Source organism: Carcharodon carcharias, chromosome 7 (genome assembly GCF_017639515.1).
Source record: "Carcharodon carcharias isolate sCarCar2 chromosome 7, sCarCar2.pri, whole genome shotgun sequence".
NCBI classification, from domain to species: Eukaryota; Metazoa; Chordata; class Chondrichthyes; order Lamniformes; family Lamnidae; genus Carcharodon; species Carcharodon carcharias.
The window spans coordinates 120858816-120885832 of NC_054473.1; the positions used below are offsets into that span (position 1 = coordinate 120858816).

At 44.4% G+C, this 27017-nt stretch overlaps 1 long non-coding RNA gene across 1 annotated transcript; it reads right to left on the reverse strand.

The window, feature by feature from the left end:
• Nucleotides 1-1566: 1566 nt before the first annotated feature.
• LOC121279665 lies at nucleotides 1567-11165 on the reverse strand. The gene is made up of 2 exons (XR_005943461.1): nucleotides 11108-11165; nucleotides 1567-2007 (listed from the first exon to the last, which is right to left on the reverse strand). It is a non-coding gene; the product is annotated as an uncharacterized LOC121279665 (long non-coding RNA).
• Between the last annotated feature and the right edge of the window lie 15852 nt (nucleotides 11166-27017).

The following is a 27017-nucleotide window of genomic DNA, read 5'->3' on the forward strand; positions in this document are numbered from 1 at the left end:
CCCCTCTCTCAAGCAGAGGCAGAGAAGTTTATGCAGATGCTGCAGGAGTGTCACTTTGCATTGCTTGAGGAGTTCAGATGGTATAGAATCGACGCCTGTAGCTTTAGCTATGGTGAGTTAAAAGCTTTGCTAAGCTTCTCCAAAGTGGGTTCAATATCTGGTTCTGCCACAATAGGCAGGATTTCTATGGTGTTTATAGCTTTCTTGGCAACAGTGTTCTCCCTAGAGTACAACTCAAGGTAGTGCTGCACCCATCTCTCCAACTGTTTATTGCAGTTGGTGATGACCTCCCCTGCCTTTGTTTTTAATGGAACCATTTTCTTTGCTGATGGACCTGTTGCTGTTTTGATCGCTTCATACATTCCACTGACATTCCCTATTTCAAAGGACATCTGGATATCCTGGCAGCGTTGTAACCAGTAGTCATTGGCACACCGCCTAGCAGGCAGTTAGACTTTGCTTTAAGCCGCTCTTAGTGCATTCAAAGTTTTCTTGCTCAGATCTCTCTTGGAATTAATGAGAGCGGACCACTTGACTTCAATCTCAGGTTCCATCACAGTGGTATTAGCCTCCAACGCACCAGTCTCGATTCCCACATGTTGAGATTGCAGTATTGTAGATAGGCCAATAGGTCATTATGGCTTCCATTATATATTGTCCTGTTGCATATTCCACACAGAACTGTGGTCAATAGAGACACCTAAAATCTCAAAGTTCTCTATTCGATAAATGTTATAATATTGATGGTAATCTGTTGCTTAGCATGAAAAGCATCAAAGTTTCCTATCATCATTATAAATGCAATGCAGATATGTTTACTACACTTGCATTTATTCTAAAAAGCTTAGCCTGGCTGCAATTATAATGTGGGTGGGACATGTGGCACTGTTTGAGAGGATGATTAATGAGCTGACAGCAGAAAGGAGTGCTGAGGATGAGATGATAATGAATATAGCTCATGATCAATACCCAGACAGACAAGCAGGCCTGCACTGAAACTCTCCATATCGATCCAGTCATTAAGTAAGAAGCACTTCTATAACTGCACACAACGGAAAGCAGTGCAAAATAACTCCAGCAGCTGATTCAATGTAGAGGATAGGTGGGGGTAAGGGATAGGGAGTAGCATCAGTGGCTTTGGCCTCCTTAATCAGTTCTACAGATTCCCCTCTGTTGCGGGACGTGCGGAAATAAGCACTAATACTATCACTTCCTAGGATGCTCCCTGCCAAGCCTGAGTGTACACATGTCTCTGTTTGAACTGTTTCACACTGTAACGTATATATCTCATCCTAGTTTGGTGGTCACGCGTGCTCGTAATTTCTGCAATGCATATATACTGCTGGTATAACCTGAGCTGGACATCAACCCATTATTTTAATCATAAAACAAAACAGATATTCCCCCTCGGAGAACATCCAGGATAATGTTAGGATAAATAAACAGAAGCTTCATGAGAACTGGAAGAGATTGACTGTGATCCCAATGCAAAAGCGATTTTCTGCTTTATAACAACTTGATGGTCTTAACATGAATTACACAACTTTTCACAAAAGTTTCAGGCTGTAAAAGGCAAAACATTTTATTTTGAGCAATTAATGTCTGGATAGGTGTAATAGAGTCCAGTGTAAAGTTTAAAATGAATTAAGTATCAGAAATTTCTGCTCAGCTTCTCGCTCCTCCACACATTCTTCTCTTTCCAACAGCAACAACAATTTGCACTCATACAATTCAGGGCAGATTCCATTGTCAAATGCAAATGGCTCCACATATCAGCACCCACATGACTTAAATTGTATTCCATTAATTGGCTCATCTAAATCATCCTCCTGCATGTCCTTCCTTTGTCAAGAGAATTATTGCACTTGGAGACAGAGATTGCACATAATCAAGTCAGCAGCAGCTCTCAAAACTCTTAAAGGAAGGCAGCATATTCTCTTGCGAGGCTTTGTTGAAAATAACATGGCTGGAGGAGGTCCCAGATCTGCCCTTGTCAATGAAGAGAACCTGGATTGGAGGAGGAGGTAGAAGAAAGTGTTAGCCTTTGAGTTAGAGAGAAATCCTTCAGTGGAGCTGCAATACAGTAAGCCTGCTGTTTCCTCTGTGTTATTCATGGAAACAAATGAGGGAAAAATATTCCCTAGACTATAGACAAGTGCCAAGGTAGGGAACATTATTAAATGCCCACTAAAAGCAAGGAGATGCCCGTATTTTGCATTTAGTGAGCACTCACCATACACTGTACACCACATCTGTAATGTAGTCTGTAAGCCAATGACCCCATCTTTCAGCTTTCAAACCTCCTGTATATGTGAAATTTGTTCCCATCAACTTGCTCACTGGCTTCCATCACTGACATGTTTTCTGACCAACCTATATAACTTCTAGAATTACTTGCATGCTCACCCTTTCAAAAGAGGTTCAGTATAGTCTGTTCCAGGACATCATGGCAGGAGTTCCTCAGGGTATTGTCCTCAGCCCAGCCATCTTCAGCTGCTTCATCAATGACCTTCCTTCCATCATAAGATCAGAAATGAGGATGTTCACTGATGATTGCACAATGTTCAGCACCATTCACGACTCCTCAGACACTGAAGCAGTCCATGTCCAAATGCAGTAAGACTTGAACAATATCCAGGCTTGGGCTGACAAGTGACAAGTAACATTTGCACCACACAAGTGTCAGGCAATGACCATCTTCAACAAGGGAGAATCCAACCATCGCTCCTTGATATTCAATGGCATTACCATCACTGAATCCCCCACTATCAACATCCTGGGGGTTACCATTGATCAGGAACTGAACTGGACCAGCCGTACAAATACTGTGGCTGCAAGAACAGGTCAGAGGCTAGGAAGTGTGCAATGAGTAACTCACCTTCTGATTCCCCAAAGCCTGTCCACCATCTCCAAGGCACAAATCAGGACTGTGATCGAATACTCCCCAATTGCCTGGATGAGTGCAGCTCCCACAACACTGAAGAAGCTGGACACCACCCAGGACAAAGCAGTCTGCTTGATTGGCACCACATCCACAAACTTTCACTCGTTCCACCGCTGACGCACAGCAGCACTGTGTACCATCTACAAGATGCACTGCAGGAATTCACCAAGGCTCCTTAGACAGCACCTTCCAAACCCATGACCACTACCACTAGAAGGGCAGCAAATAGATGGGAACACCACAACCTGGCGGTTTCCCTCCAAGTAACTCACCATCCTGACTTGGAAATATATTGCCGTTCCTTCACTGTCACTGGGTCAAAATCCTGGAACTCCTTTCCTAACAGTACTGTGGATGTACAAACATCACATGGACTGCAGTGGTTCAAGAAGGCAGCTCAGCACCATCTTCTCAAGGGCAACTAGGGATGGGCTATAAATGCTGGCCCAGCCAGCGACACCCACATCCCGTGACTGAATTTAAAAAAAATTAGGGATCATAGGGGTAATCTGTGTGTGGACCCAGAAGACCTGGGTACAGTCCTCAATGAATACTTTGCGTCAGTCTTCACAATGGAAAAGGACAACGCAGGTATAGTTGTCAGAGAGGAGGACTGTGAAATTTTAGAGGAAATTAAGATAGAGAGGAGGCACCAACGGGTTTAGCAGTCTTAAAAGTGGATAAATCTGCAGGCCTGGATGAGATGTATCCCAGGCTGTTGAGGGAGGCAAGGGAAGAGATATCAAGGGCCCTGGCAGTAATTTTCAAATCCTTTCTGGCCAAAGGTGAGGTGCCAGAGGGCTGGAGGATTGCTAAACATTGTCCCATTACTTAAAAAGGGAGGAAGGGATAGACCAGGAAATTACAGGCCAGGCAGTCTAACCTTGGTGGTGGGCAAGTTACCAGAAAGAATTCTGAGGGACAGAATATATCTGTGCTTGGAGAGACACGGATTAATCAGGGATAGTCAGCATGATTTGTTAAGGGAAGGTTGTGTTTGACAAATTTGATTGAATTTTTTGAGGAGGTACCCAAGAGTGTTGATGAGGGTAATGCATTTGATGTGGTCTACATGGACTTTAGCAAGGCTTTTGATAAGGTCCCTTATGGCAGGCTGGTCAAGAAAGTAAGAGCCCATGGGATCCAAGGCAGAGTGGCATGTTAGATCCAAAACTGACTGAGAGGCAGGAAGCAGAGGGTGATGGTAGAGGGATGCTTCTGTGACTAGAAGTCTGTTTCCAGTGGGGTTCCACAGGGCTTGGTGCTGGGGCTCTTGGTGTTTGTGGTGTACTTAAATGATTTGGATTTAAATGTAGGGGGTATGACCAACAAGTTCACGGATGACACAAAAATTGGTAGGGTGGTAAATAGTGAGGAGGATAGCTGTAAACTGCAGGAGGATATCAATAGACTGGTCAGGTGGGCAGAGCAGTGGCAAATGGAATTTAATCCGGATAAGTGTGAGGTGATGCACATGAGCAGGACAAACAAGGCACGGGAATACACGATGGATGGTAGGACCCTGGAAAGTACTGAAGATCAGAGGGACTTTAGTGTGCATATCCACAGATCCCTGAAGGTAGCAGGATAGGTAGATAAGGTGGTTTAGAAGGCACATGGAATACTTGCCTTTTTTAGCCGAGGCATAAAATCCAAGAGCAGGGAGGTTATGCTGGAACTGTAGAAAACATGGATAGGCCACAACTGGAGTACTGCATGCAGTTCTGGTCACCACGTTAAAGGAAGGATATGATTGTACTGGAGAGGGTGCAGATGAAATTTACCAGGATGTTACCTGGGCAGGAGGGCCTGAGCTATGAGGAAAGATTGGATAGGCTGGGGTTATTTTCCTTGGAGCAGTCAAAGTTGAGAAGGGACCTGAAAGAAGTGTATAAGATTATGAGGGGCATAGATAGCTTGGATAGGAAGACACTTTTTCCATTAGTAGAGAGGTCAATAACCAGGGGACTTAGATTTAAGTTAAGAGGTAGAAAACTAAGAGGAGAGTTGAGGAGAAATTTTTTCACCCAGAAGGTGGTGGAACTCTGGAATTCACTGCCTGAAAGAGTGGTTGAGTCAAAAACTCTTGTAACATTTAAGAAGTATTTAGATGTTCACTTGTGTTGCCATAGCCTCCAGGGCTATGGGCCAAACGTTGGGAAATGGGATTAGTGTAGTCAGATCTTTGTTGACTGGCATGGACACGATGGGCCGAATGACCTCCTTCCATGCTGTAAACATCTATGAGTCTATTGTGTCTGTCTGTGTGCCTTAAGGAACAGTAGCTAACAATAACTAGCATCCCAACTGGCTCAGCATAACAAATACACAGTACAATGTTAGCATTGATTTGGGTGGTTCTCTGGCACAGGGCCAGCTTTTTGTGTGTGTATGCCTGGAATGAGGGAGGGATTGAGACTGAGAGAAGGAACAGAATGAATAGAGAGAGAAAAAAAACATGAGACTAAGATACATACACAGAGAAAGATTTACACAGAAAGATTTGTCAAAAGGCCAGCAGACAGAAAGTTTAAGATATGCAAAATTAAAAGGAGACCAACAAAACTGGATATAAAGAAGCAAAGAGAAAGACAGTGAGAGATTAATAACGTTTTGCAAAAACAGGCCTCAGAAAGAACTTGTGCCAGGCATAATATTTAGTATGTATATATTGAACGTACAAGACAGGAAAATGGATCCATAGCCTGTCCTCTAATTGTAAATCATGACATGTTAAAATCAGTTTGGAATGTTCTCAGGACACTGTGACTAATCTCAATGGTTACTGCTTCTATCCAATGAGATAAGAAGAAACTTAGATGCCCAGTGAAAACTGGAAGAATTGGTAGGTGATAAGAAACTGGGAAAAGCAATGGAAAGAGGAGGAAATTACAGAATGAGCTGATTAAAATATGCAAGGGAGAGTTCAATGGTACATGAAACTTAATACTGCAGAGTGAAAATATAGCGACGTAAAGTGGGCAACACATATTCTATGAATGATGTTGAAATAATGAAGGGTGACGCTGGGAAAGATCCAGGGGTCTCAGTAAATTCATAAACATAAGAAATAGAAGCAGGAGCAGGCTGTTTAGGAGGATACAGTGGTGTAGTGATAATGTCACTGGACTAGTAATCTTGAGGCCCAGGCTAATGCTCTGGGGACATTGGTTCAAACCCCACCATTGCTGGTGGAATTTAAATTCAATTTAAAAAAGAAAATCTGGAATTTAAAGCTAGTCATGAAACTACCATCAGTTGTTATAAAAACCCATTTGATTCACTAATGCCCTTTAGGGAAGGAAATCTGCCATCCTTACCTGTCTGGCTTACATGTGAGTCCAGACCCACAGCAATGCAATTGACTCTTGACTGCCCTCTGAAATGGCCTTGTAAGTCAAGGACAATTATGGATGGACAACAAATGTTGGCCTTGCCAGTGATGCCCACATGCCATCAAAGATCCCCATTCTCTTGCATGCTCCCAAAACCCTCGACCCCTTGTAGATCAAAAATCTGTCTAACTCAGCCTTGAATATATTCATTGACCCAGTCTCCACTCTGCTCTGGGGAAGTGAATTCCAAATATTAGCAACTCTCTGAGAGTAGAAATTCCCCCTCATCTCTGTTTTAAGTGGGAGATCCCTTATTTTCAAACTGTGCCCCTCTTGGTTCTAGATTCCCCCACAAAGGAAAACATTTTCTCAGCATCTACCCTGTCAAGCCCCGCTAGAATTTTATATATTTCAAAAAGATCACCTCTCATGCTTCTACATTCCAATGAGTATAGGCCCAACTTGCTCGTCTTTCCCCATAAGACAACCTCTTCAGCCCAGGAATCAATCGAGTAAACCTTGTAAACCTAGCTGCCTCCAATGCAAGTATATCCCTCCTAAAGTAAAGAGACCAAAACCACACGCAGTATTCTAGGTGTGATTTCATCAGTGCTCTGTAGTTATAGCATGACTTCCCCACTTTTATACTCAGCCCCCTTTCAATAAAGGCTAACATTCCATTTGTCTTCCTAATTAATGGGTGTACCTGCATGCCAATACATTCTTCATGTGTGAGGACACTTCGATCTCTCTGCACCGCAGCATTCTGCAATTTCTCTCCATTTAAATAATATTCTGCTTTTCTTTTCTCCCGCCAAAGTGGACAACCTCAAATTTTCCAACATTATACTTCATCTGCCTAGTTTTTTCCCACTGATTTAACCCATCTATATCCCTTTGCAGATTCTTTGTGCACTCCTCACAACTTGCTTTCCTACCTATCTTTGTATCATCAGCAAATTTGGCTACAATACACTCACTCCCTTCGTCCAAGACATTAATATGGATTGTCTTTAGTTGAAGACCCAGCCCTGATCCCTGTGGCACTCTACTAGTTCCAGTTTGACAATCTGAAAATGACCCATTTATCCTGAATCTGTTTCCTGTTAGTTAGCCAACCCTCTATCCTTTATAATACATTACCCCCAACACCATGAGCACCCACATCTTGTGCAGTAACCTTTCATGTGGCATCTAATTGAATGCCTTTTAGAAATCTAAATACACTACATGCACTGGTACCACTTTATTCACCCTGTTTGTTACATTCTCAAAGAACTCTAATCAATTTGTCAAAGACGATTTGCCTTTCATAAATCTATGTTGACTCTGCCTGATTGTATTAAGATTTTCTAAATGTCCTGCTACTACTTCTTTAATAATGGATTCTAGCATTTTCCCAATGACAGATGTCAGGCTAACTAGTCTATATTTCCTGCTTTCTGTCTCCCTACTTTCTTGAATAGAAGTGTTACATTTGCAGTTCTCCAGTCTGCTGGGACTTTTGCACAATCTAGAAAATTTTGGAAGATCATAACCAATGCATCCTCTATCACTGCAGTCACTTCTTTTAAGACCCTAGGATGCAGGCCATCAAGTTCAGGGGGCTTGTCAGCTTTTAGCCCCATTAGTTTTTCTCGTACATTTTCCTCTATGGTAGTGATAGTTTTAAGTTCCTCCCTAACTTTTTCCCTTGGGAGGGGTTTCCTTTGTCGGGTGGGCTCGGCGGGTGTGGCCGGAAAGTGGAACACCGCCCACGATTGGGGCTGGACTGTGATTTCATGCTGGTGGGTCAATTAAGGCATGCCCAACGTGAAATGCGAGTGGCAGTGCTCAGAGCTGCCTGTGTGGTGGGGGGAGGAGGGCAAGTGGGAACTTTGCACGTCCGCACAGGTGGGCGCTTGAAAATCTCCCTGAGCCACAGAGCTGCCTCGGGGAGATGAACGATTTAAAACATTAAAAATAAAGATTTCTAAAATGTTATAAAATATGTCCTCTCATGGAAATCTGTCACATAAGCAGGGACATATTATTAATTAAATTTTAACATTTTTATTTTATTTTTATTTGCTGTTAGAAACCTCATCCTGCCTATGGATGAGGTTTCCTAAAAAATGCAAAGGCCATTTGGTCTTTTTGCCTGCCCGCCAACCGCACGCCTGCCGAATGAAATATCGCGTGAGTGCACGATGATGTTGGGACACTCGCCTGACGTCATTGCGCGTCATTTTACACTCGGTCGGGTCGGGCACACACCCACCTGACGAGCACAAAATTCTTCCCTTGATATTCCACTCCTATTCTTGGGATGTTTTTTGGTTCTTCTATTGTGAAGCCAGATACAAAACACTTGTTCAAAGCCTCTATATTTCCCAGTTTCCCATCATTAATTCCCCTATTTCATCTTCTAAGGGACCAACTCTCACTTGAGCTACTCACTTTCTATTGTAGAATACTTGTAGAAACTCTTATTGTTTGGTTTTGTATTTCTAGTTTGTTCTCATATTCTAATTTCTTCCTTGTTATTATTTTTTAAATCATTGGTTTCTAAAATTTTCCCAGTTTTTTGGCCTATGACTATTCTTCACAGCATTATATGCATTTGCTGGTTCAATAATGTCCTTTAGGGAAGGAAATCTGCCATCCTTACCTGATCTGGCCTACATGTAACTCCAGGCCTACAGCAATGTAGTTGACTCTTAGATGCCCTCTGAACGAGGGCAAATAGGGATGGACACTGAATGCTGGCCTATCCAGTGACACCCACATCCCATGAATGAATAAAAACATCGTTCAATCTGATACCTAACAGAGCAGCAATCAGCAAAGTCTGTATAGCCAATGCTGTGGGTAAAAGTAATTGGAAGATCATGGAGACCCAATTGATAACTTCAATTTCCAAAACATTTTTAGTGCCCCATAAGGGGACTGTGTGTTAAAATGAAGTGCTCTGTTGTTAATGCTGAGATTGTGAGATGGATCACTAATGGACTAAGAAGTGTCAGAAAAGAGTGGATTTAAATGAGGTAACTTCTCAATGAGGTCCAGTCACTATGAAGTGTCTCAGGGGCTCGCTGCTGGGATCTCTTATGTTTAGTATTGATCAGGAACACAGCATCGACACACAGTCACCCTGCTAATTCAGCAGAGGTCAGGGATTGATTCTGGATCCACAAAAACACAAGGGAGCCATCCAATGATTCCCAGGTTTTTGTCTCCACCACTCTAGCTGGAAGCCCATTACAAGAATTTAGTGAGAAGCAACTTCCTGACATCAGTCCACCTTTTGCTTTTTTTGAAACTGTGTCCTATTGTTCTACACTCACTATTTAGTTTGAAGTTCCACTATCTTTGTATTACCTTTTGCACCTCTAAGTTCACGTGTCAGGTTGTCTTATTTCAGTGCTGTGAAGCCCATTGCTTCCTTCAGTCAGTCTTCAGATAATAGAACCCACATGTCCGTCCTTGGCCTGCTGCATTGTTCCAGTGAAGCTCAACGCAAACTGGAGGAACAGCACCTCATCTTCCGACTAGGCACCTTACAGCCTACTGGACTGAATATTGAGTTCAACAATTTTAGATCATGAACTGTCTCCTCCATCCCCACCCCCTTTCCGATCCCCCCTTTTTCCCCAATAATTTATATAGATTTTTCTTTTCCCATCTATTTCCATTATTTTTAAATGTATTTCCATCCATTGTTTTATCTCTCCCTTTTAGCCTGTTTCGATTCCTTCCCCCCACCCCACCCCCACTAGGGCTATCTGTACCTTGCTTGTCCTGCTTTCTACCCTTAATTAGCACATTGCTTAGATAATATCATCACCTTCAACACCTCTTTGTCATTTTGTCTGTGACATCTTTTGGTTATCTCCACCTATCACTGGCCCTCTATCCAGCTCTATCTGTCCCACCGCTACCCCACCCCCCACCCCACTTAGACCAGCTTATATTTCACTTCTCTTATATTTTTACTTAGTTCTGTTGAAGAGTCAAACAGAATTGAAATATTAACAGTGTTCCTCTCTGCAGATGCTGCCGGACTAGCTGAGTTTTTCCAGGTATTTTTGTTTTTGTTTCAGATAATGGAGCTCAGTTGTGTGGCTGTTCTTCAAGATATACCCAGGGCTTGAATGTTTGTTTCTTGTCTTTGAGACCAGTAAGGATCCAGATTCTATCCTTGCATTGTGCTCAAGCAGATCTCAGCCAGGAGCTATAGGTTACTTGAGTTAGTATTATGGCCCTGAACTCAGGGAAAAGAATAAAAGATTATTCTTGACCTCTGGCAAGCAAATAGTGAGCACTGATGTGTTCTCTACTCATTAAAGGTCCTGCCAATGACCCACAGCGACTGCTGAGGAATTGACGTCCTGCATCTGTTCAGTTGCATTTGACATCCTAACAGAACTGCAGTCTAGTGTGAAGATCTGACACTTCCAATTTCAATTTCTGATCTGACTTATGCCAATTGGAGGCTGTGGCATCTAAATGGGAAGGGTGGGGTAGGCGGTAGATAAGAACATAAGAACTAGAAGCGGGAGTAGACCCTTCGGCCCCCCTGAGCCTGCTCTGCCATTCAATAAGATCATGGCTGATCTTCTTGTGTTTTGATTTCCAAATTTCCATCTAACCCTGATAACCTTTGATTCCCTTGCTAAACAAGAATCTATCTGCTTCTGCCTTAAAAATATTCAATGACCCCACCTCTACCGCATTCTGAGGCAATTTCAAAGTCACACAAACCTCTGAGACAAGAAAATTCCCCTCATCTCTGTCTTAAGAGGGCAACCCCTAATTTTAAAACAGTGCCCCCTAGTTCTGAACTCACCCACAAAGAGGAAACATCCTTTCAATGTCCACCTTGTCAAGGCCGTTCAGGATCTTGTATGCTTCAATCAAATCACTCCTCACTCTTCTAAACTCCAGTGGAAACAAGCCCAGTCTGTCCAACCTTTCCTCATAAGACAACCCACTCATTCCAGGTGTCAATCTAGTAAACCTCTGAACCGCCTCCAATGCATTTACACCTTCCTTAAATAAGGAGACCAAAACTGCACACAGTATTCAAGGTGCGGTCTCACCAATGCTCTGTATAATTGAAGCCTAACATTCTTACTTTTATGTTCAATCCCTCTCATAATAAAGGATAGCATTCCATTAGCCTTCTTAATTACTTGCTGTATCTACATACTAACTTCTTGTGACTCATATACTAGAACATTTAAATTCCTCTGCACCTCAGTATTATGCAGCTGTTCTCCATTTAAGTAATTCTCTGCTTTTTTGTTCTTCCTGCCAAAGTGAACAACTTCACATTTTCCCACATTAAACTCCATTTGCCAGACCTTTGCCCACTCACTCAACCTATTTATACTCATCTGCAATCTCCTCATGTCCTCTTCACAACATACTTTCCTACCTATCTTTGTGTCATCTGCAAATTTAGCTACCATGTCTTCACTCCCCTCATCTAAGTCATTGATGTAAATTGTAAAAAGTTGAAGCCCCAGTACAGACCCCTGTGGGACTCCACTCGTCACATCCTGCCAATCAGAAAAAGATTCATTTATGTATACTCTCTGCTTTCTGTCAGCCAGCCAATTTTCTATCCATGCTAATATGGTACCCACTACACCACGTGGTTTTATTTTCCATATCAAATGCCTTCTGGAAATCCAAATATAGCACGTTTACAGGCTCCACTTTATCCATTGTGCATGTTACTCCTTCAAAAAACTCCAATAAATTAGTTAAACATGATTTTCCTTTCACAAAATGATGCTGACTTTTCCCAATTTCCTTGAGCTCTCCTAAGTGCCCAGCTGTAACCTCCTTAATGATCAATTCTAATAACTTCCCCATGACAGGCGTCGGTTATGGTACTGGGTTTGTAACCCCAAGATCAAGAGTTCAAATCTCACAATGGCAAATTATGACAGGCGTCAAGCTAACTGGCCTATAGTTTCCTGTTTTCTGCCTCCCTCCCTTCTTGAACAGAGAGGTTATACTTGCTACTTTCCAATCTGATGTGAACCTTTCCAGAATCTAGTGAATTTTGGAAAATTAACACCAGCGCACCGACTACCTCATTAGCCGCCTCTTTTAAGACCCCCGGGTGTAGTCCATTAGGACCCGGAGACTTGCCAGCCTGCAGCTCCATCAATTTGCTCAGTACCGTTTCCCCAGTGATTTCAATTTCCTCTCTCCCGTTCACCTCCTGATTTACAGCTACAACTGGAATGTTTTTTGTATCACAGAATTACATAGTGCAGAAGAGGCCCCTCGGCCTATTGAGTCTGCACCTACACTATATCCTCAATACTGAACACAGAAGCAAAATATTTGTTGTTTTCTTCCGCCATTTCATTATGATCTACTATTAACTCCCCACTGTCACTCATATAGACGACCAATACTCACTTTACTTACTCCTTTCCTTTTCCTATGTATCACCTAGCCTCATGCCCAGGTGATACATAGACCATTGGCAATGTCTGGGAGCAGTCTGCATTGTCAGTCCTGTAGGAACAGGAGTAGGGTGTTCAGCCCCTCATGCCTTCTCTGCCATTCAATTAGATCCTGCAAGACTGTGTCTCAGCTCAATTTACCTGCTTTTACTTTGTATTCCTTGATTCCCTTACCTAAAGAAAAATGAATCAATTTCAATCTTCAGAGCTTCAATTCTTCTAACTTCTTACTGTACATCAAGCAATCGTTGAAGAACCAGGGATAACTTATTACATAACATTCCACTTATAAAGACTATGGCCGACAAGCCCAAAACGTAGTGTTATGATCCTAGCTGATGTTACGACTGGACAAACCAGATCTCAGGGTGGAACCTGGCTTGATAGATCCTAACTTTTATTTTTTGCTTAGATACATGGACAGTGGCTACTGAGCAGAGTCTAGGAATAAGCTGATAAACTTTTAACAAAAGAATAAAACATTTATTAAATAAGGAAAGATGAACTATACTTCTTCACCCACAACTGCCTTCACAGATATATACAGATTTGTAAAGAATACACAAGTTACAAAAGCTCTAATGTTCACAGTAAGTACAGAGTCCATGTAAACCAATAGGCAACCCGTGGTCAGAAACACCACACTGTGAAACCAAGTGACAGATGCTACCCATGACAGATGCTATGGGTCTTTCTTCAACTCCCCCCAGGCGCTTGTTGCACTGTGGGCAAATCAGTCTCACTGAACTTTATCTTACACACAAGGGTTTCCAATTTCCATTTCCCAAGAATTCGCTTTGGAATCTTCTCCTAAATGAAACTTTCTCTCAGACGCTTTCCTCAAGGGTCCACCTCCAGGGTTTTGAACTTCCCTTCCCAAGTTCCTCACCCTTGGATTGCCATGTGCATTCAAGCTATCTTCCATGCACACTCTCTCACTGGCTCAGCAGTCAATAGTACACCACTGCTTCACATGCCCATTGTAAAGAGTTACAGACCTTTAGCTGTCTCCTTGGACCTTCCAGCTTCTTGCATGCCTATATTGCTTTAAATCTGCTTCCTACAGCTTTCTCCCTTTAAGCTTGAAGCTTGCAGCATTCCTCTCTGCTCCTTACTGTCACTTCCACAGAACAGAGCCTTTTTCCAGACTCCCGCTCTTCTTTTGACCAGAATGTCTTGGGATCCTCCTTTCTGTCTCACTCCTTGGCCTTGGGACCCTTTGGTTCTTTTGGGAAATCTACTCTCTCTGCAGTTCCCTCTCCCAGCATCCAGTCTCTCTGGAATCCTGGTTTCAACTTTAGTTAGGGACTTGCTAAGTGTCCCTCTACTGTCCAGTCTCTCTGGCAGCTGCTTCCAAATGAACTCAAACTGCTTTATTTTTAGTTTTTTCTGTCCATGTGTCTGTGTGTGTGTGTGTGTGTGTGTGTGGGGGGGGGGGGGGGGGGTGGGGGATCTCTCTCTGCACCACTGTTACTCGGCAACAGCACAACTAGAACAAAAGCAAAATACTGCAGACACTGGAAATCTAGAACAAAAACAAAAATACCTGGAAAAACTCAGCAGGTCTGACAGCATCTGTGGAGAGGGATACAGTTGACCTTTCGAGACATATAGAAATAAGAAGTAAAACATATAGAAATGAGAAATAAAAGTAGAACAGTTTGTTTTACTCCCCTTCAAAAGTCATAAAACTCATTAGAAATGCAGGTATACAAACAGAGCTTTAGACCTGTAGTCTCCACACAAAAATGAAACTAGATCCCAGGTTTCACATTTTAACCCACAAATAGAAAAAAATATAAACTGAACTTAAACTTAAAGATACACCTTATTCCTAACCACACAAATACAAATATAACTTACTTAAACTATCTCTATTTCCGAACGGTAACAATGTACAAGCATTGAATAGAACATACGTAGCATAACTTCTATTATGACAGCTGACATATGTGTAGCTTTTGCCCCATACACACTGAATAAGAGTTGACAGCCCTACCTCGGACTGACTATGCCAGTGCCTCAGGGCAATTAAATTGATTGAAGCACACCATTGAATTGGGCACTGCCGGTGCCAATAACACTTGGAGCACAACTGACACCTGGTGGCCTTCTGTTGTACTGCCGTCCCATGTCTTCTTAAATCAGTGATCAGATGAGCAGTAAACATTACGCATGTGGGAGTTTATGAGCGCTGTCTCACCAAAACTTTCAAAATGCACAACTAGGTAAAAAGTATAAAACAACTTCTTGAAAAGTGCTGTAGGGTGGATTTTCAACTTGCACACCTGGCTGTAAAATGTGCATCGTCCGCCCATTACAGAAATTGTCCAACTTTCAGTTCAATTGATTTCAATGAAAATGAAAATCTGGAAATTTCCATTAAGGACAGCTGATCCAAAGTCAGTTTTATGCCTGGGTGTACATAGAGTTACCAAGCCTCTTGGATTGCCCCAGGAACCTCTTAGAATGAGGTATTTATGTTCTGGCCATTGTTCCCTGCAGTCTGGGAGATCTTCATGTTTTAAATTTCCCAATGCAACAGTGTGTCCCTTCCCCCTGCTAGGGTGGAGGTGCTCCAGAGTTGGTGGAGGCTTGACCACAGTCGGAAGTCAGGGACTTTCAAGAGTTAGACAAGAGTTGTGGGTTGTGGCCAGAGGGGGCTCTTGAGAGATTGGAAAATGGGGCTGAGGGGAGGTGCGGCTGGGAAGGGAGCGTTACTGGGAAATGGGGTGGGCATTGTAGTAAATGGATTTAGCACATACAGGGTTAACATGGGACTGAGTACATTACTGTCCATAGGGTGATGTAAGAGAACACATGACCCACACCTAGGGGTCAGTCTAGAGTTGGATAGAGCTGTGTGCACAGAGACAGCTCCTAGCTTGAGCCCTTTACTGCATATGTGTAAATAGTTCTTGTAGCTAATAAATAAATACATACATAATAAATACATACAGTTGAAATACTTCTTTAAGACCCAGCGAATGGTATCCAACACCCTCCAACATGGTGGCAGTGAAGGATGGATCCCAAAATCCCAAAAGCATTAAAAAGTTAAGAAGCTGCAGTCTGATCTGTGAGAAGTGCACCTACCTTGAAGGCACAGCTGGAGATCACCTAAAAAAACTCCATTGTCAGACTTGAGTTAATGTAGAGTCAAGGGACCTAGCCTTATCACAAAAAGGGTGAGTGATATACAGTAAAAAGGCTGAAATGACCATTAAAAATTGGCAGCAATCAAGATCAGCTCTAGTATACTAGAGGGCAGCTGGAAGAAAGCTGTATTTGGGTCCACTGCCGCTTCCCAAACTCCACTGAGAAAATGATAGTCTTAAAACAGCAGCCAGAGTGAAAAAAAAATCACCTTCAATTACATTCTTTAAGCTTAAAAAACCAAGTACCTGGCCCAAACAGCTTGCTTGAAGATTTCCTGCAGTCATTTAGTTTACATAGTCAGACCCATGATCACTGGAGAAGCCAGCCAAGGTTCGATAGGCACGAGAAGAACAAAGAGAAGAAAAACGTAATTAATTAATTTGGAAGAATCTGGACTAACGAATCAGCTTTAAAGACTAGCAAAAGCCAAGACTCAGTGCTCTTGCAACCCTAAAGCACAGCACTGAAATAGAGAACTCTGCAGCTAGTTGATCCAAGCAACTTTTGTTTAAAATTTTTTCAAGATTGAGCACGAGCACCATTACAAGGGGAGCTCTCAAAAATTGATGAGCGTGGGTTAACCCTTTGTCTTCAAGTGAACGGCAGCGCCATCTTGAATTTCAGTGACTTCTTAAAGCTGAATCTGTACTTTTATATTTTTTAACCATGGATCAATAATCCAATTTACCAGATTAGTTTGGTCTCATCCAAGGGCCAGACCTAAAGGAAAAGAGAATTTTTAAACTACTGAAGTACATCAGGGGTAAAATTTTTAGCTCAGCAGGTGGGCTTGCGCCTGACCCGACCGAGCATAAAATGACACGCGATGACCTCGGGTGAGTGTCCCGATGTCATCGCGCACTTGTGTGATATTTTGGTCGGCGGGTATGCGCCAAAGTTGGCCCGTCGACAATTAAAAGGCTTGATAAGGTCATTAAATGATCAATTAACTTGAAGTTTTTGCTGCCTGTCCAACCTTATGGTTGGCGGGTAAGCAAAAAGGCCAAGCGGTCTTTGCACTTTGTAGGAAACCTCATCCATGGATGGGATGGGGTTTCCTAAAGCAAATAAAAATAAAATAACAGAGTCACATGAGGGGATGTTTCATTACATTTTTATATATAACACTTCATCTCCTTGAGGCAGCTCTGTGCCTCAGAGAGATTATGAAGCGCACACACATGCTCATGCGCGAAGGTCACGCTCGCCCGGCTCACACTTCCCCCACCGCCTGCTCATGTTTCATGCTGGGTGGGCCTTAATTGGCCCACCAGCGTGAAATTGTCTTCCGGCCCCGATCGTGGGCAGCAGTCAGCTTCCTGACTACCCTGACCTGGCCCCGCCCAGCCTGCTTGACATGGGTGAAATTCTGCCCCAGGTCTAAGTACAAGGTCAGAAAAAGTCCGGATTAATACCTTTGTATACTGGTGAACTTGCTGATAAAGTAATCCTAATGCAGTGCATTAGTGACCCTTCAAATAACTTTTGAAACATTAAAAGCCTCTGATGAATATTTTAATCTTCAAGTTGTGGAGTCCATAGAGCTTAAAAAGAGACAAGAGAAAACCCCCAGTAAAGTGCTGAAAAGGAAAAGTCAATACTTAAGTAAACCACACGAGGGCGTCAGAGAAGCAGAGAACTTGCTGGAAGTCTCAAAAATATATCTTCTCCAAAATCCCGAAACATTACCTGCACTGCAACAGTAGCTGACAGTGAGGAGCAAGCAGCTGTATGTTAATGAAGGAAAGCTATCTGATGAAACCCAAAATAAATAAAACCTGCAAAAGGAAAATAGCATAACGTTGGAAAATGTTTGTGTCAGAAATGAATTGGATGATTTGAAACTCAAGATCAAGCTGAGTAAATACCCTTGAAAACACATGAGGCACTAAAGTTGTCAATGAGCCACACTTCCATACCTGAATAGGCCAAAATTTTCAGGTGTCACAGAGGTGCAAGAAAGAGACTACAGAGCTGAATAAAATGGTTGGACATTTGGAAGAAAACTTGGAAAAACATTATATTTCCAAGGAGATAAATGAAGAGATGAAAATCAAGAGTCTAGAATGGTAAGAGAAAGTAGAATTTCTCACAAAAGAGCATGAGGAATCTCAAAAACAATTAGCAGAAGCACAGTTAGAGAATGTGAGCTTGAACGATAGCACAGAAGAATTGTACTCTGCCAAGGCAAAAGTTATCAGTATAGAGAATTAACTTTCACATACGAAAGATGCATTTGATAAGGAAATTGAGAACTAACGAGAGCTCTAAAATGTCACTCACAAGAAGTGGAACAATTGAATGGAGGACTTGAAACACTTAAATGATGAACTTGTAGAAACAAGTTCAACAAAAATGGATCTTCAATTGAAACTTGAGGAACTTCAAGTATCAGAAGTCTCTAATAAGCATTGTGCAAAATACCGGGAACAGGAGAAGGAATTGTTGGTGAATCAGAAACAGTTACTTACAAGCAGAATTAACAACCAAGGCTGATGAACTTCTTGAACTTCAGTCCAATCTGAACAACATGAAGGATGAGATGTGCAGCATGGAAGAGCAGATCAGACTTTAAAAGCAGAACAGGTGAATTCAACAGAATAGATTGAAGATCTAATGAATGAATTGAAAGAGTCTAATGATCAGTCCGAGACCATGGAAGAAAGATTCTGAAAAGAACCTCTGAAAAGGCAAAGTTGTTAAACTTATACAAGAGTTCCACAGATAACTGAAACAAAAATAACTCAACTCACCAAGTTGCTGAGCTGAATGAAAAGTTTCATAAGCTCAAAAACAACTAAATTTGGCTAAAATTGTGAAACAAATGAGAATTAAAGTTCCATTGCTGAAACGTGAACTTCCATATGCATCATGGCAAGCTGCACAATTTAAGACAAAAAAAAAGCTATGGGGAAAAGCAGAGTCAGTGAGTAGGGTGGGTGAAATCCTGGGACCTTATACTGTGGGAAATGTTGAAAGATTATTTCCAGAAGTGGATGAACAAGGTACAAAGGGTTGAAGAGTGAGGGTTTTCACTGGGAGGAGGATAAGTGAAGGAAGTTACTTGAAATGAGGGCTTTGGACAATGGGAAACTTCTCCATCTGGCCCTATGAGTTAGAGTCTAGAACATGATTTGAAAGGGAATGGGATACATGTTTGGAAAGGAAGGAGATAATGGGATTGCAAGAGAATGCCAGCACTGGCAAAGAGGGCTGAATAGACTTCTACTGGACTGTCATTTTGTAGTAATCTGATGAGTAATATACCTTTAAGACAAGTGTTGGAATGTAAGATCACATGATCTTAATACCCAATAGCATGGAATGCAGGCTACCTCTGTGGGGAGAGTCTTGAGCCAGACATTAAAGAGTGAAGACAGAGTTTTGAGTTGTGAGCATGCAAGTGTAGCTAATGAGTTTCATTTGTAAATAAACATAATGTGTTTATTCCAACAATGATCTACTGATGTTCTCTTTTTTTATTAATTCAGAGGATGTGGGCATCTCTGGCTAGCCCAGCATTTTTTGCCCATCCCTAGTTGCCCTTGAGAAGGTGGTGGTGAGCTGCCTTCTTGAACTGCTACAGTCCATGTGGTGTGGGTACACCCACAGAACTGTTAGGAAGGCAATTCCAGCATTTTGACCCAGCAACAGAGAAGGAACGGCAATATATTTCCAAGTCAGGATGGTGAGTGACTTGGAGAGCAAGTTCCAGGTGGTGGTGTTCTCATCTATCTGCTGCCCTTGCCCTTCTAGATGGTTGTGGGAGCTACACTCACCCAGGCAAGTGGGGAGTATTCCACCACACTCCTGACTTGTACCTTGTAGATGGTGGACAGGCTTTGGGGAGTCAGAAGGTGAGTTACTCGTCACACAATTCCTAGCTTCTGACCTGCTTTTGTAGCCACAGTATTTATATGGCTAGTCCAGTTCAGGTTCTGGTCAATGGTAATGCCCAGGCTGTTGATAGCGGAGGATTCAGTGATGGTAATGCCATTGAACATCAAGGGGCAATGCTTGGATTCTCTCTTATTGGAGATGGTCATTTCCTGGCACTTGTGTGGCGTGAAAGTTATTTGACAATTGTCAGCCCAAGCTTGGATATTGCCCAGGTCATGCTGCATTTGGATATGGACTGCTTCAGTATTTAAGGAGTCGCAAATGGTGCTGAACAATGTGCAATCATCAGCGAACATCCCCACTTCGGACCTCACACAGTGACAGCACTTTCTTGTGACATAGTGATAGCAATCTCTGCTCATGCTAACAGCACTGGCCCCCTCACACAGTGACAGCGCTCTCCCCTCACACAGTGACAGCAATGGCCTCTGACACAGTGCTCTCCCCACACAAAGTGAAAGCAATTTCCCCTCACACTGTGTCAGCGTTGGCTTCCTAACAATGAAAGCGCTGGATCCCTCACAATGACAGCACTGTCCACCTCACACAGTGACTGCACTGGCCCCTGACACAAAGTGCTCTCCCCTCACACAGTGACAGAAATCACTGCTCATGCTAACAGTGCTGGCCCACTCACACAGTGACAGCGCTGGCACCCCACCCCCCCCCCCTCACACAGAGACAGCGCTGGTCCCCCCCTCACACAGAGACAGCGCTGGTCCCCCCCCTCACACAGAGACAGCGCTGGTCCCCCCCCTCACACAGAGACAGCGCTGGCCCCTCCCTCACACGGTGACAGCGCTGCCCCCCCTACACGGTGACAGCGCTGGCCCCGCCCCCTCACAGTGACAGCGCTGGCCACCCCCTCACAGTGACAGCGCTGGCCCCCCCCTCACACAGTGACTGCCCTGGCCCCGCCCCCTCACAGTGACAGCGCTGGCCCCGCCCCCCTCACACAGTGACAGCGCTGCCCCCCCATCACACATTGACAGCGCTGGCCCCGCCCCCCTGACACAGTGACAGCGCTGCCCCCCCCCCCCCCCCCCCCCCCTCACACACTGACAGCGCTGGCCCCCCCCTCACACTGCTATCCTGTCCCAGTGCTCCCCGCTCTCTTCCCTGTTCCGTTACCGTTGTGCCGCTCCCTTCCCCTGCTGCCCCCTAGTGGAGCCGGCTGGCCCCTGACTGTCACCCCCAGCACTGAGAAGTGCCCACTCGGCAGCTCTACTCCTCTCACATGACCTGCTCGGCTCGCGCCCTTAACTGTTGTCGAGGGCGGGGCTTAAGCGATGGACCTCGAGGCTGAGCCGACACTGATGCACATGCGTGCGGGGCGTGGCTTTCCCCTCCCCCTCCGCCCCAGGTGGGCGGTGCCAGTTGGTTGATGGGCACGAGGCGTTTGAAGGAAATCTCTGAATCTCGATGCAATGAACCCGGGGAGCGCTAATGTTTGTTCAAATCATCTGTGGGATTCGTCCCACTTTCCGCTGTAGGCTGAAATCTCTTTTTTAAAAAATTTTCTTTAAAAGCATAAATTGATGTGTTTGAAATAAGCTTGAGCCCGGGCCGCACCCAAGGGCGTGGTCCTGTGTGTTCACCCCACCCCACCCTCCACCCCCTCTCTTGGGTCTTGCAGTCACCTGGAAGGCGGACCCCAAAGTCATCCAAGGCTACGGGGCAGCTAGAGATCAGCAGCCTGGCTCCACTGGTAGCGAAGAGGGAGCACCACCGAGGGGCTGGCTGGGCTTGATCATGTGTGCACATTGCAGAAGCAGCAGGTGCTTAGTAGACAAGGGTGAAGGTGGGGGGATTGGGGCTTTCAGCAAAGTGAGTGACTTTTGTGTGCTAAGAGTGTGGATCATTTTTTGTCTGGTTGGATGAAGAGGCACAGGTTCACGAGTAACAAGTGAGCATAAGTGCCTCCCAAGCCTCCCTTGCTCCTAGATGTTGGTGCCCTCCAAGCTGTCCCTCATGCGTGTCAGGATGTTGTGGCCCTCAGCTGTGGCACCTGGGAGTGCCAGAGAATGTTAGTGTCCTGGCTGCTTCCATGGTAACAGGCACACATCTGCTGGTGGTAGTCACAGACAAGTTGGATGTTGAGGGAGTGAGATGCCTTTCAGTTGATGAAGGCCCCTGGCTAGCCAGCAGGAACTTTGATGGCCACAAACCTGCAGTCTATGAAACCTTGAACTTGGAGGAATGCAATCATGGTGGCACCAACTCACTTTCTCAGCCTGACTGTCTGCATCAGACCTGAACTTGATGTACTGACTGGCCCTCTGAAGAGGCCATCTTTCATTAACTTGATGCAATCTGATTGGTAGATGTTGCACATGTCTTCAGTGGACCCCTGAAATGAGCCTGAGATGTAGAAATTCAGAGCCACTGACATTGAGAGCCACTGGCATCACATGCCCTCCAATGCGATCAGCGCTCACCTCAGCCATCATGGCACACAGATTAGCCTCAGCCCCTCAGGACAGGCACGGTCATCAGCAACATTGTTGATCTAACATCTGGAGGTAGCTTATCCATTGTCTGTACACCCTGGCTACTAGGTACCCTCACCTCCCTGTGCCCAGTCTCTTCTGTTGCCTTTGTCACTTCCCCATCATGAAGCTGCCCTGTAGGTCAGCAGGAGGTAGTTATGTCTGTTCCCATTTGCCTGCTCCTCCCTCTTTCTCAGGTTCTCCTCTTCACTACAAGAACCTCTCCAGAATGTGCAATCCGCCATGCCATCTGGGCAATGCCACTTTAAAGGGGTCACCATTCCTGTGGTTGCAGAGATGCCACCCAGTTCTAATCTACTCTTTGGCCTCTCTACAATAAGCCATCTGCCATGAAGGCTAATTGCTCAAGGGGGCCCTCAAGCCAAGAGAAATGGTTGCCCTTCTGCTTCTTTGCAATTTAACCAAAAGGACTCAGTGAACGTCTGCCAAATGCAGCAGACCCTAACAGTGTCCACCCCATGGCTGCCTTTTAAATGCTGCCAAGGCTCCAATCCCATTTGCAGAATAATTTTACAGGAAGAAATTGAAAATGCAAGCTAGGGGTCCTTTAATTACTGGTTCCCATGGAGGCTTGTGGTTTGAATAACACTGCAGGTGAGTTATTAATATAAATTATCAGTGCACTGAAGAATGTGCTCCAGGCAGTGAAGCAACTTCAAACAGGATGTTAAGTTTGCAAACATCAAGATTTGAGACTTTAATGAGGAAGGTTGATGGAATGGGGGCTAGCACCATGTAATTTTCTTATTCATTCACAGGATGTGGGCATTGCTGGCTAGGTCAGCATTTATTGCCCATTCCTAATTGCCCTTAAGAAGGTGGTGGTGAGCAGCCTTCATGAACTGCTGCAATCCATGTGGTGTAGGTATACCCACAGTGCTGGTTGATAGGGAATTCCAGTATTTTGATCCAGTGATGATGAAGGAACAGCAATATAGTTCCAAGTCAGGGTGATGTACGACTTGGAGGGGAATTTACAGATGCTGCTGCCCTTGTCTTTCTAGGTGGTAGAGGTCTTAGGTTTGGAAGGTGCTGTCGAAGGAGCCTTAGAAAGTGGCTGCAGTGCACCTTGTAGATGGTACACACTGTTGTCACTGAGCATCAGTGATAGAGGTAGTGGAATTGCTTGATGGAAACAAAAATGGTGGCTTTAGTTCTGCTAGTTAGAAAGAGTATAAACATAAACCCCCTTTGTTTTGCTCTCAAAGAACAAAGAAAAGTACAGCACAGGAACAGGTCCTTCGGCCCTCCAAGCCTGCGCCCATCATATTGCCTGTCAAACTAAAACATTTTGCACTTCCGGGGTCCATACCCATCTATTCCCATCCTATTCATGTATTTGTCAAGCTGCCTCTTAAACACCATGATTTCATACATGATCTCCTTTTCGCGTGCATTCGTGAATACTCTTTTCAGAGAGTTTTTGATCTGGCTGTTCCTCTCAAGGAATGGTGGGGCTATTCAATTGTCCTCATCTTAGGGAATGTTGGGGCAGGCTATTCATCCTACTCCTAAGAACCACTGGGAAAGTTCCAGGGGTAATTTAAATGAATCAGCCAGGAGATTTAACTGTCAGTATCCCACGAACTTCCTGAAACTGGTGAAAGTCTATGATGTAGTCTATATGGACTTCCAGTAGGTGTTTGAAAAGGGTCCACATAAGAGACATTGGCTACAATTAGAGCAAATGGAATTGAAGGCAAATTATTGACCTGGTTAGGATATTTGTTAGGTGGTAGAAGCTAATTTAGAGATAATGAATATGTACTTGAACTGGAAGGAAATGACCAATGGTGTACAATGGTGTACCACAAGAATCTGCCCTGGGACCTCAACTATTCACTATTTATTAATAACTTAGATAACACAATAGACAGCCATATATCCAAGTTTGATGATGACACAAAAATTGGTGGTAAATAAGTAGTGTAGATGAGAGCCTAAAATTACAAAGAGACATTGATAGATTAAATGAGTGGACATAATTGTTAGCAGATCGATTTCAACACAGATATGTGCCTAGTTATCAATTTTGGAACAATAAAGGATAGATCTGAATAGTTTTTTTATTGGTGAAAAGTTATAAACAGTGAAAATCCAAAGAAATTTAGGGGTCCACGTACAGGTCAATAAAAGGTAGTAGTCAAAAATAATCAGAAAGGCTAATGGTGTTAGAATATAAAGGGGAGGCAGTTTTGCTACAGCTGTAGGCCACGTCCAGAATGCTATGGAGCAATGTCCCCATTAAAGTGTGTGGCCATGCCACCTAAAAGGTACCTTACAGGCCTTTGTGATAAGTAACACATGTGTGGCTATGGGAAAGTTAGGCCACGCAAAAGTACTAAATTTTATAGCAAACATTGCTACGTACTGTTCTGGGCTCATCACCTTAGAAATTATTTATTGGCTTTGGAAATGTGCATCACAGATTGAGCAGAATGCGACAAGGGCTCCAAGTTTAGATTATGAGGAGAGATTATATAAACTAGAGTTAATCCTTGGAATAAAGCAGGTTAAGGAGTAATTTGATTGAGATTTTTAGGATTTTGATAGGATTCAGTAGGGTAGATTTAGAGAATTGTTCCCATTAGTCAGGGAGTCAAGGACAGGGACATAACCTTAAAATCAGAGCAAGAACATTTAAGTGAAGTTAGGAAACACTTCTTTGCACAAAGGATGGCAAAAGTGTGAAATTCTCTTCCACAAGAGGCAGATGCTTTCTCAATTAATAATTTTAATTCTGCAGATTGATAGATTTTTGCTAGCCAAGGGTACAATGGGATATGAAGGTAAGATGGGTGTATGGAGTTAGGGTACAGATCAGCCATCATCTCACTGCCTGGAGGAACAGATTCAAGGGACTGAGCAGCCTACTCCTGTTCCTATGTAAAGAGGATAAGGATTTTTTATTCTTCATTGTGGGGCCAGGACGAACAGAGGTCCTTCTCTAGGCCCTACGGGGAAAACTGTGACATTCCATGTCCCGAGACCCCACCCCTACCCAATTGTGAGATCCCCCCAAAACTCCATCCCTGCTACTTACCTGAGTATTGTGGACTACGCCTTCAGTCCCTACTAATAATTTCCTATCAGCTGATATTCTGCCCCCTCCCACTAGCCAGCTGCTGCCTTCCACTAGATTCAGGCAGCTAACTCTTCTGGAGTTAAAACAATTAAATTAAATTAACAAAATAAGGGATAAATCAAGCATAGCCCCTAAGTCAGGTCAGTTGTAAAACTAAGGACAAAGTTTAAAGGAAACTTACAAACATTAAACCAAAATGTGATTAAAGGGGTCAATAAAACACCCCAGTCCCCGCGGTGCCCACCAAGCAAGGAAGGTCTCGAGTGTGCCGGCAGACACCGCGTGCTCCCTCTCCAGGGACTCCCGGCTGCAAACGTAGCTGCGGGAGAGGGACAAACAATCGGGCGGGACTCCCCTCTCGATCGCCCGCTGCCTGGACCTGTTAATGGCCAACTTGGCCAGGCCCAGGAGCAGATTCACGAGGAGATCCTCCTCCTTCCCGACCCCCTTCCGCACCGGGTTTCTGTAGATCAGGAGCGTGGGACTGAAGTGCAAACAAAACAAAAGGATTTTTAAATAACTAAAAAGGGAGTGCAGCCTAACACACCCTATATAAGCATGGTCCACGGACTCCACAAGACCACAAAAAGGACAGGTGTCCTGGGAGTCTGTGAATCTATGCATTCTACGATTATAAGGGACTGCTGCATGCAACACTCTCCAACCCAGGTCCCCGATAGAAAGAGGGAGGACACCTCCATAGAGGGTCTCCCATTGGGGGCCTCCGCCGCCGGACAGCAACAAGGCACACCAGGGCGTGTCCGGGCGGCGGACAAGGGCGAGAAAATGGAAGGTGTGCAGCAGCAGTCCATAGAGAAAGCTCCTCTGCGCCGTGCCAAATGGCACAGAGGGCATGTTCCCGAGGCGGCTCATATTGCGGGGCACCGGCACCCGAGGGAGGGTTCAGGGCTTGGGGCCAATGTGGAATTCTGTCCGAACAGGGGAACGTTCAGCAGGAAGACCACCGTGCACCTGGGCCACCTCGAGACCTAAAATTACATCAGGTCTGAGCACGACCATCCTTAGGTCTTGGATGGCATCGGCTGCGAGCTGGACACTCACAGACGCACGACGCGTCAACTCCTGTGGAAGCATCCAGCCCAATCCTCCGCCACCCAGCACGTCCCCGATCCTGGTCACCCCGGCAGCCACAGCCCTCCTCTCCGCCAGCCACTGAAAAGGTTGGAGGGGTGGATTCCTGAGCAGCGGCTCTCTGACGATAGCCGCTACTTCTGATGGTGGAGAGCTGCATCGCAAGGCGACATGTTCCAGACTTTCATCAGGTCCTGGTAAAAGACGGGCAACGACTGTAAGGAGCCACCAAGGCCCCTCTGCTCTATAAACAGGTGCTGCATGTCATAATTCAGGCCGTGCACCTGACGGAAGAAATACATCAGGGCACACCATCTCGGAGGAGGCTCAACGTAAAGGTATCGCTGCAGGGTCTGAAGGCGGAAAGTCGCCACCTGTGTGCGTAGGCACACTCACGCCTGACCGCCCTCCCTAAGCGGGAGACTCAGAACCTCAGCAGCGACCCAGTGCAATCTTTTGTCCCAGAAGAAGTTGACTAACGTTCTCTGGATTTTTGTGACAAAGTCTGCGGGAGGAATCAAAGTG